The following is a 12350-nucleotide window of genomic DNA, read 5'->3' as shown; positions in this document are numbered from 1 at the left end:
ATGCTCAATTTGGTTTATGTTAGCAGACACTGCTTGCCATTCCATTCAGTTGATTTCTGCCATCTGGAGGAAGGTATTCACAAAGTGGGTGCGGTGTACTCATCTTGAAAGACAAACCGAGTGGCGAAATGTTAGCAGTAGTACTGGACAATATGTTGGAGAATCCTGCCCAAGCAATGCATGGCTCTCAAATTACCATATAACGAGATGAGTGATGTCTGAAGTATACACCTGGTAATAGTGCAAAACGGGACTGACTGACTATGACTGACTATGGGAATGTGTGCCTGAGGCATACAATGGAACTGCACCGCCTCAACGGATTCCTACGACAATCATCAGCCATCACACAAATCCTACAATTATTGGTGACAAGAATGTGACACCAATTATCCATTCCATGTGTTCCCTTGCTCATCTTCTTTACCTCGTATGCACACTACAGCTGGGTGAGTTTGAATTATTCTTCGTGAATGCCCAGAGGCTACAGTGTTCATGTGGAGAAGGCTGTGCACTGTCTAGATAAACACAGCCCTTCCAGTTGCCTCCAAGGCCGTGCACTGTTCTGTTGCATTCACTTTGGGGTATCAAAGAGGCCTAGTGAATAAGTAACGGTCATCAGCTGATGTTTTCAACCACGGGCAACCACTACGAGACACATCTTCAGTGTTTTGTTTCTCATGACAAAATGTATGAATGCTGTCACTGTCCTGTGTACTAATTCAGTGGACAACTTCAGATACTGACAACCATTCTAGCAGCTAAGTGAGAAAGCATGCATGGTCTAAGTTTAACACGCCCCTTCAATGGATGCTGACAAAATGAACAGTTCATATGGACCACACTGTCCCATTTATGATTGGAGACACAGCACGCTCTACTGCACAACACAGAGGAAATAGAATTATTCTTACTTTTCCCATTACACATGTGGCTGCACTTATAGATTTTCTGTAGTGAACAGATTAGCGAGGAAGATGTTGCCGCTGCCGCCACCACGACGACGACGACGACAACAACAACAACGACAACAACAACAACAACAACCACCACCACCACCACCACCACCACCACCACCACCAAGCTTCTGCCTTCTTTGGGAACATTTCTTTCCCTAACTACCGGGAACTTCACCAACTAAGGGCCTACCACAGACAAGCAGACAATATCACCTAGTAATTCCCCATTTCCAAAAGAACCACAGCAGAGCCTATTCATGTTAATGGCCATGACACAGATTTTGAACTGACTCCAGCCATATGCAGTATTTTCAAGGTGGAATGAAGGAAGATTAAGGTTCAGCATATTTTTTTTTTATGATATGGTCATTACAAACACAGCACAAGCTCAGATAAGACAAGGAAGGGGAGAAAAAAGTGTCCTAGTCAAAAGAATAAGCCCAAACTCACAATTAGCCTTAATTGATTTAGAAAAACCATGGGCAACCTAAATTCGGATGGCTGAACAGGTATATGAAACCACTCACATAAAGTTGAAGTCCAGTGCCTTAACCAATGAACTACATAACTTGATTAACATGAACAATTTTAATACACCAGTTGTTGTTGTGGTCTTCGTCCGAAAGCTGGTTTGGTGCGTTTCTCCATGCTATTCTATCCTGTGCAAGCCTTGTCACCTCCAAATAACTACTGCAACCCACATCCTTCTGAATCTGCTTACTGTAGCCCTCTCTTGGTCTCCCTCAACAATTTTTACCTCCCTCCCCCCACCATTATGTCTCAGAATGTGTCTTATCAACCGATCACTTCTTCTTCTTCTAGGCAAAGTTGCACCACAAATTTCTTTTCTCTCCTATTCTGTTCAGTACATCCTCATTAGTTACATGACTTACCGATCTTATCTTCAGCATTCTTCTGTAGCACCACATTTCAAAAGCTTCTATTCTCTTCTTATCTAAACCGTGTATCATCCATGTTTGATTTCCAAACATGGCCACACTCCATACAAATACTTTCAGTAACGACTTCTTAACACTTAATCTATATTTGATATTAAACAATTTCTCTCCTTCAGAAACACTTTTCTTGCCATTGCCAGTCTACATTTTATATCCTCTCTACTTTGATCAACATCAGTTATTTTGTTACCCAAATAACAAAACTCATCTACTACTTTAAGTGTCTTGCTTCCTAATCTAAGTCCCTCAGCATCATTAGATTTAATCTGACAACACTCCATTATATTTGTTTTGTTTTTGTTGCTACTCACCTTATATCCTCCTTTCAATACACTGTACAATTCATTCAGCTGCTCTCCCATGTCCTTTGCTCTGTCTGACAGAATTAGAATGTCATCGGGAAACCTCGAAGTTTTTATTTCTTCTCCCTGAACTTTAATTTCTATTAAAAAATGTTCTTTGGTTTCCTTTACTGCTTGCTCAATGTGCAGATTGAAAATATCAGGAATAGGCTACAACCCTGTCTTACTCCCTTCTCAACTACTGCTTCCCTTTCAACTCTTATAAATGCAGTCCAGTTTCTGTACAAGTTGTCAATAGCCTCTGAATCCCTTAACCCCTGCTACCTTCAGAGTTTGAAATAGGGTGTTCCACTCACACTGCCAAAAGCTTTGTCTTAAGTTTAAGAATGCTGTAAAATGGTTTGCCTTTCCTTTAACATATGTTCTAAGATAAATCATAGGGTCAGTATTGCCTCACACGTTTTTACATTTCTCCAGAATCCAAACTAATCTTCCCCAAGGTCAGCTTCTACCTCTTTTCCCATTCTTCTGTAAAAAACTCATGTTAGTATTTTGCAACCATGATTTACAAAAAACAAACTGACAGTTTGGTAATATTCACACCTGTCAGCACCTGCTTTCTTTGGAACAAGTGTTCCTATATTTTTCTTGAAGTCTGAGAGTATTTCGCCTGTCTCACACATCTTGTACATCATAAGGAAGAATTTTGTCGTGGCTGGGTCTCCCAAGGTTATCAGTAGTTCTGAAGGAATGCCATTTACTCCCAGGGCCTTGTTTCGACTTAGTTCTCTCTGTGTTCTGTCAAATTCTTCCCACAGTATCATATCTCTGATCTCTCTTCAGCTAAGTCCTCTTGCACCATTAAACACAAATGAGTAGCAATTGTTAATTATTCATAAACTGTTCTAGAATGGACAGTGAATGAATGTAAAATGAAACTCTTTTGAAAGAACACACATAGCAAGCCCCATACAAAGATTGCTGAGACATGCGAAGCAACGCAGAGAGAGTGATATCTACCCCCAACTTTATATGATACGTAGGCCTACAGGATAAATGAGACTTTTAATTTGTGCTTAATACTCCTTAATAACACTCTGACTCATAAAAAGAAAACTGCAATCAAGAAAGATAGTAGTAATTAGATGAAATGCATTACCCTCCTGCAATCTTCTGATAATGAACTGATGACCAGAAAAAAAGGACTAAAGAAAAAATGTGAGCACTATTATTGGTAATGTTATCAATTTTTCTTTCTAGTATCTGCTACATGAACCAGTTCTGTCCCAATGTAGGGCATAAATTGCAAATAAAGCCATATAATAATGAATTAATAGACAGTCCAGAGACAATCTGTCATTAAAAGCCCGAGTTCTATAGAACTGAAACTACACTGAAGAAGATATGCAGATCCATATTTTTATACTCAAATGAGGGATGATGTAGAACACATTTAGGACTAGATTAATAAGTAAACCATAAAATAAATTCTCAAAATCTTGCTTTGTAAGAAGTCCCTGGTGGCTTTAACTACAAGAGACAGAATAAATACTCTGAATGTCTGTCATGGCCAGAAAGCCATGCAGTTGCAGTTTACTGATTGATCACCTATCAAGGATATTGATTAGTCCTGTCTCAGTTTATTTACAGTAACAAAAAATACTGCAGCATTTGGTAACATCATAAATAATGACCCCCAAATAAGACCATATCATGCAAACATCTAAGTGCATTACAAGAGCAACACTACATTTTGGATATAGTAGAACAGAAATCCTTTAGATCTCAAAAGATCTAATCCAAAAGACTGAACTACCTTTGTTCTATACCAGTATATATCTTAAGACATACACTGCGGTGGCAAAAGTCATAGGATACTTCCTATTACACATTAGACCTCCTTTTCCCCAGCATAATGCAGTAACTTGATGTGGTAAGGACTCAAGACCGTCATCGGAAGTCCTCTGGAGAAATATTGAGCCATGCTGACTCTATAGGAACCCCTAATTGTGCATCTATAGCCACCCATAATAGTGAGAGTACTGCCAGCCAAGATTTTGTGCACGAACTGACCTCTCAATTACAGCTCATAAATGTTTGATCGGATTCATGCTGGGTGATCTGGTTGGCCAAATCATTTTCTCGAATTGTCCAGAATGGTCTTCAAACCAATGGCGAATAGTTGCAGCCCAGTGACATGGCACACTGTCATCCATAAAAATGCCACTGTTGTTTGGGAACATGAAGTCCATGAATGGCTGTAAATGGTCTCCAAGTAGACAAACATAATCATTTCCAGTCAATAATCAGTTCCATTCCATGTGAACACAGCCCACACCATTATGAAGCCACCAGCAGCAAACCATTATGGAGCCATCAGCAGCTTGCACAGTGTCTTGTTGACAACTTGGGTCCTTGGGGTCTGCACCACGCTTGCACTCTACCATCAGCTCCCACCAATGAAATCGAAAATCATCTGACCAGGCCACGGTTTTCCAGTCATATAGGTTCCAACCAATATGGTCACAAGCCCAGGAGAAATGCTGCAGATAACGTCGCATCGGCTGTGTGCTGCCATAGCCCATTAACTCCAAATTCCAACACACTGTCTAAATGGATATATTTGACGTACATCTCACATTGATTTTAGTGGTTATTTCATATAGTGTTGCTTGTCTGTTAGCACTGTCAACTCTATGCAAACACCGCTGCTGTCAGCCATTCAGTGATGACACTGTGTTGTCCATGGTGAGAGGTAATTCCTGAAATGTGATAGTCTAGACACACTCTCGGTATTGTAGATCTCAGAATATTGGATTCCCTAATGATATCCAAAATGGAATGTCTCGTGCACCTAGCTCCAACTACCATTTCTGCATTCAAAGTCTGTTGATTCCCTCCCACGGCCATAAGCACGTTGGACAACTTTTCACATGAATCGCTCGAGTACAAATGACAGCTCTGCCAATGCACTGCCATTTTACACCTTGTGTATGCATACCACTGCCATCTGTGTATGTGCATTATCACTATCCCATGGCTTTTGTTACCTCAGTGTGTAATTAAAGAACAAACTGATGACAATATGTTTGGTAAATGGCAGATAGCCATAAATATTGGAGCTAGATGCATTGATAATTGACAAGTAATTTCACTGTCTCTTGAATGTATATCAAATAACACTTCCCTTACAGTAAACAATGTTAATCAATTAACAGCTTTCCAATACTGACATGCATGTAACAACTACAGAAAAAGCTGTTGTCATTGTCTTCAGTGTGAAGACATGTGACACAATGCTTCATGTTAGGCTATTCTGTGCAAGTGTCTTCATTTCTGCATAACTACCGAGCGGGGTGGCGCAGTGGTTAGACACTGGACTCGCATTCGGGAGGACGACGGTTCAATCCCGCGTCCGGCCATCCTGATTTAGGTTTTCCGTGATTTCCCTAAATCACTCCAGGCAAATGCCGGGATGTTTCCTCTGAAAGGACACGGCCGACTTCCTTCCCCATCCATCCCTAATCCGATGAGACCGATGACCACGCTGTCTGGTCTCCTTCCCCAAACCAACCAACCAATCTGCATAACTGCAGCAACCTACATCAATTTGAACCAGCTTACTGTATTCCAGCCTTCGTCTCCTGCTATTTTTACCACCATACTTCCTTCTATTAGCAGAAAGACAATTCCTTAAGGCCTCAGGCTGTGTCTTGTCCTTCTTTTCATCAAGTTCAGCATTAGACAAAAATTCTTCCCCCCCCCCCCCCCCCCCCTCCCCACAAATGGATTTAAGTACCTCCTCATTAGTCACTCTGTCTATGACTACAATTTCCTGCAATTCTTCTACATAGCATTTAAAGGGCTTCTACTTTCTTCTTGTCAGAACTGCTTATCATCCACATTTCACTTCCATACAAGGCAAACAGAGATCTTGTGAAACGCAGCTCGCTCTTGTTCCTCCATGACACCTACAGTGTTATAGACATCGACACTCAGGTTAATGCCACGCTCCTTGACTTCAGGATAGCATTTGACACCATTCAACAGTGCTGCTTATGGCGGGGGGGGGGGGGGGGGGGGGGGGGGGGACAATTTACCGAGTATTGGACCACATTTGTGACTGGATTGAAGGCTTCCTTGCAAGTAGAACTCAAAACATGGCTCTTAATGGAACAAAGTTGACAGGTGTAAAGGTAATTTCAGGAATACTCTACGAAATTATGATAGGAACATTACTGTTTACAATACGTATAAACAACCTGTAGAAAATGTCAAAGCTGTTTGCAGAGAATGTGGTTGTCTATAAGAAGGCAAAAACCCCAGAAGGTTGTAGCTATTTGTAAAAGGTATTGCAGATGATTGGCAAATGGTGCAGGGACTGGCAGCTGATCCTGACATAAATTAATGTAACATAATAGAAGAGAAGAAACCCATTATTGTAAAATTGGAAATACGGAAGTGTCCGATCCGGCCCGTCTGCTTTGACCCATGACGTCACAAATATGGCGGAAGCGACCATAAACCACGATTCCAATATGGCGCATATAAAGTTGGTACGTACACATTATGAGGACGAAAAGACATCGAAAAACAAACACACACACTTTCCACAAAAAGCCTAATGACACTAACGGGATAAGCGCGGGAAATGGGGTGTTTTTGGGTGGGGGCAAACTAAATATAAACAAAATTAGACACCCACCCCCAAACAAAACCACACAAAACGACGAAAAAAACCGACTTCACAAAACTCCCCAAATACTACTAAACACAATATCATCTGGAATCGGACACTTCCCATGACCTATATAGCTCAACAGCAGCTCCCGATCCCACAAATTACAATCAAACACTTCCCTTGGCCTATATAGCTCAAAAACATCTCCCGATACCAATATCAACATACACAGCCAAACATTGGGATCGAACACTTCCCTTGACCTGCGCACTGTTAATTTTATCCGCCATATCCATTCCTGTATGAATATCAAGAGCTCAGATGGCAACCCAGTTCTAAGCAAAGAAGGGAAAGCAGAAAGGTGGAAGGAGTATATAGAGTGTTTATACAAGGGCAATGTACTTGAGGACAATATTATGGAAATGGAAGAGGATGTAGATGAAGACGAAATGGGAGATAAGATACTGCGTGAAGAGTTTGCCAGAGCACTGAAAGACCTGAGTCGAAACAAGGCCCCGGGAGTAGACAACATTCCATTAGAACTACTGATGGCCTTGGGAGAGCCAGTCATGACAAAACTCTACCATCTGGTGAGCAAGATGTATGAGACAGGCGAAATACCCTCAGACTTCAACAAGAATATAATAATTCCAATCCCAAAGAAAGCAGGTGTTGACAGATGTGAAAATTACCGAACTATCAGTTTAATAAGCCACAGCTCCAAAATACTAACGCGAATTCTTTACAGACGAATGGAAAAACTGGTAGAAGCGGACCTCGGGGAAGATCAGTTTGGATTCCGTAGAAATGTTGGAACACGTGAGGCAATACTAACCTTACGACTTATATTAGAAGAAAGATTAAGAAAAGGCAAACCTGTGTTTCTAGCATTTGTAGACTTAGAGAAAGCTTTTGACAATGTTAACTGGAATACTCTCTTTCAAATTCTGAAGGTGGCAGGGGTAAAATACAGGGAGCGAAAGGCTATTTACAATTTGTACAGAAACCAGATGGCAGTTATAAGAGTCGAGGGGCATGAAAGGGAAGCAGTGGATGGGAAAGGAGTGAGACAGGGTTGTAGCCTCTCCCCGATGTTATTCAATCTGTATATTGAGCAAGCAGTAAAGGAAACAACCCAGCTAGCACTCAAGCTTATTTCAAGGTGGATATTGAGTTTAGGTTCAGTTGAAAATTCAAGATTGAAAAATCAACCTGTTACACAGCTTGTTTCAAGGTGGGTATTGAGTTTAGGTTCAGTTGAAAATTCAAGACTGAAAAATCAACCTGTTACACAGTTTACATCAAGCTGTAAAAATTTAGCTTGAATTAAAATAATTTTCTCAAGCTTGAAATAAACTGTAATTTCCCTGGAAGGCTGTACAGCAGATGCGCGCACAGCATAGCTTCCATAGACGTCCACGGGAAGCGCCACAAGCGTTTATAAGCCATGAGGTAAGGGTGTTGTCGTGTGTGACGTCATGACGGCGCGGAGTTTGGTTTTAGTGTGGCTGTCTCCAGTTCTGTTTTATCTTATTTTATTTACTTTTCTGAGCCTTGCTATGTTTACGGCCATTTTACCTTTGTGACACGCGTTAATGGTTGTGGTTTGCTGACAAGTTTGTTTTATACTAGAAAACAGTTTGGTACATTAATGTTACAAATGTTAAATATTACAAAACGTAAAGGAATACCATATTCTTTTACGTAGTAAAATTGAGCCTGGATAAAAGTGAAATGGATTACCAGCTAAGAATACATATTACAAGTTGTTGAGCAAAAAGAGGTCATTGTAAACTAACTCTCTAATACGTGGCACAAATAAATTAAAACTTCTTCATAATTTTTTCACACCATTTCCATTCTGATATTTATTTAATTAATTAGGTTCAATAAATTCAGATTAATATTTATATAGCTTAAAACAAGCTGTAAATACCAGGCTGTATTCCACGTGTGTAGATACAGCTGGAGCCAAGCTTGATAAGTCAAGCTTGAAATATAGCTTGAACTCTGCCAACTTTGATGTTTGTTTCAAGCTTGAATCCAGCTAACAGGCCTGAATATTCCAGCTTTGATCAAGCTTATATACTTGAACTTTACAGCTGGAAACAAGTTTGAAACCGGCTTACTGTGCTATCTGGGAAAAGAAAAATTCAGAGTAGGTATTAAAATTCATGGAGAAGTAGTAAAAACTTTGAGGTTCGCCAATGACATTGTAATTCTGTCAGAGACAGCAAAGGACTTGGAAGAGCTGTTGAACGGAATGGACAGTGTCTTGAAAGGAGGATATAAGATGAACATCAACAAAAGCAAAACGAGGATAATGGAATGTAGTCAAATTAAATCGGGTGATGCTGAGGGAATTAGATTAGGAAACGAGACACTTAAAGTAGTAAAGGAGTTTTGCTATTTAGGGAGTAAAATAACTGATGATGGTCGAAGTAGAGAGGATATAAAATGTAGACTGGCAATGGCAAGGAAATCGTTTCTGAAAGTATTTGTATGGAGTGTAGCCATGTATGGAAGTGAAACATGGATGATAAATAGTTTGGACAAGAAGAGAATAGAAGCTTTCGAAATGTGGTGCTACAGAAGAATGCTGAAGATAAGGTGGGTAGATCACGTAACTAATGAGGAGGTATTGAATAGGATTGGGGAGGAGAGAAGTTTGTGGCACAACTTGACTAGAAGAAGGGATCAGTTGGTAGGACATGTTTTGAGGCATCAAGGAATCACAAATTTAGCACTGGAGGGCAGTGTGGAGGGTAAAAATCGTAGAGGGAGACCAAGAGATGAATACACTAAGCAAATTCAGAAGGATGTAGGTTGCAGTAATTTCTGGGAGATGAAGAAGCTTGCACAGGATAGAGTAGCATGGAGAGCTGCATCAAACCAGTCTCAGGACTGAAGACCACAACAACAACAACATCCATTCCTGAACAAAAACAACAACCGATTAATTTTACTAAAATTACCACACAATGTACAGCGAACAACACTAAATTAACCTTCACACAAAATCGTTAACTCACTGAAACGAATTCCACTACAAACATAGCCGACACTCGAACAATTCTGGATAATGAGCAAAAGCAAACTGAATCCCTTACACCACACAAACGAAAACCCTGAACATACCACCAGAGAGCACAACAAACCACAATACAACGACATCTACAAACACGCCACATTCACAAACCAAACTCTGCGCCATCATGATGTCACACACAACAACACCCTTACGTCACGGGTCAAAGCCGACGCATGGGATCGGACGCTTCTGTCGACCCGTAAAGTTACACAACTGGTGAGAAATTGCTAGAGACAGCATCAATCGTGAAATATCTAGGAGTAAGCATCCAGAGGGACCTTGACTGGAATAACCACATAAGACAAATAGTAAGAAAAGCAGATGCCAGACAGATTCATAAGAATGTTCAGGATATGTAACTCATCCATGAACGAGTGACTCTCAAAACATTTGTTTGACTAGTTCTCGAGTATTACTGCTCATCACTCTGGCACCCTTAGTCAGCACAACAGTATTACACGGATGTTCAATAAACTCCAGTGACAGAAACCACGAGAGACATGTTGTGCTTCACAGAGTATTTACCACTGAAATTCCAAAAGCATATGTTCAGAGAAGAGGGGGGACAAAATATTACTTCCTCCCAGATAAGTCTCGTGAAATGATCATAATGAGAAAATCTGAGAAATCCGAGTTAACACAGAGGTTCACTTACAAAGCTGATCATCACTATTCACAAATGGAACAGGAACTTAGGGAGGAGTGCAATCAGTTTGTGGTACCGCCACACACATTCATGTGGCTTGCAGAGTATTGAGAAGGCTACAGAGACACACACAAATATCACAGGAAAAAAATTACTAACAATTAAATTGATATTAAATGTTACCATGTTCCTCTATTCCAGAAATGTTTTTTCTTGCTATTGATAGTCTGCATGTTACATCCTCCCCACTGTGGCCATCACCAGTAATTTTGCTGCCCAAATAACGAAAACTCATCTACTACTTTTTAGTGCCTCATTTCCTAGTCTTAACTCCCTGAGCCTGATTTAAATCAACTACATTCTATTACCCTTGTTTTTCTTTTATTGGTTTTCATATTATCTCCTCCTTTCAAGACACTGTCCATTCAATTCAACTACACTTTCAAGTCCATTGCTGTCTCTGACAGAATTACAATGTCATAAGCAAACAGCAAAATTTTTATTTCTTTTACTCGACTTTTAATTTTCTTTCCAAATTTCTCAATGGGTTTCTTCACAACTTGCTCAAAGTACAGACTGAACAACATCGGGGAGAGCCTCATCCTCTAGGATAAGTTGAAGGTTTAGTATGCCCCTTGTGTTCCTACATTTCTCTGGGACTCAAAAAAGAGACTTTCACTGAGCTTGGCTTCTACCAAATTTTTTTTCCATTCTTCTCTAAATAATTCATGTCAATATTTTGCAATAATGATGTATTAAACTGATGGTTAACTAGTATTCACACCTGTCAGCAGCTGCCTTCTTTGTCATTGGAATTATTACATTCTTTTTAAAGTCTGAGAGTATTTCGGCTGTCTCACATATTTGCACACTATTTTAGAGGAATTGGTTCATCTTAGGTCTTTCCACGTTCTGTCCAATTTTTCTCACTGTATTATATGTTCCATCTCATCTCATCTTAGTTGCTCTTCTCTTCCTTTATTTGGTTCCCAAGTTTGGTTACTTTGTACAGACACAGTATATATTTCATCCACCTTCCACCTTTCACTTCTTTACTGCCATCCGAGTTCCTGATATTCAAACAGCTACTTGTATTTTCTCCAAAGGGCTCTAATTCCCTAACACACAGCATTATATTTCCCCTACCTAGAAATGCTTTTACAGGTTTGCTGTTTGTCCTCTAACCATTCATGCTTAGTCATTTTGCGCGTTGTCAATGTAATTTTTCCATTTTGCCTGCTTCATTTGCTGCATTTTTAAATTTTCTTCTTTTGTCTATCATATCCAATATCCTCTATGTTACCCAGGGGTTTCTGTTATCCACTGTTATCTTTTATCTATGTGATCCTCAGCTGCCTTCTCTGTTTCATCTCTCAAAGCTGCTGATCTGAGCACAAGTACTGTTCTTCCTGCCACAGCATTTCACAAATATCCAATCACACTGTATCTAATGCCAAACTATCAATTTCCCCTTTTGCAATTGACTCTAACCTGTCTACTCGATGGAGGGGGCTAACATCCAACACTCCAAATCACAGAACGCCAGTTTTATTTTTCCTGATAAAAACGTTCACACATGAGAAGGTGTTTACGACATTCAATTTACACTGAACAACATGGCTGTGAGTATTTTTCTCTAAAAATTCTTTTTCAAATGATGACAGCTACAAAGACAATAACAAGAATAGCAAACACAACACTGAAAAACCTTT

The 12350-nt window shown here is 40.0% G+C and overlaps 1 protein-coding gene across 1 annotated transcript in view; it reads right to left on the bottom strand.

Moving 5' to 3' along the window:
* LOC124614612 (nucleosome-remodeling factor subunit NURF301) overlaps positions 1-12350 on the bottom strand; it is a 298073-nt gene that overhangs the window by 283986 nt on the left and 1737 nt on the right. The gene's annotated exons all lie outside the window — the stretch shown is intronic.

This window comes from Schistocerca americana, chromosome 1 (assembly GCF_021461395.2).
Source record: "Schistocerca americana isolate TAMUIC-IGC-003095 chromosome 1, iqSchAmer2.1, whole genome shotgun sequence".
In the NCBI taxonomy this organism is placed as follows: Eukaryota; Metazoa; Arthropoda; class Insecta; order Orthoptera; family Acrididae; genus Schistocerca; species Schistocerca americana.
Note: the sequence above shows the minus strand (reverse complement) of the source record. Positions and strands in the feature narration are given on the sequence as shown.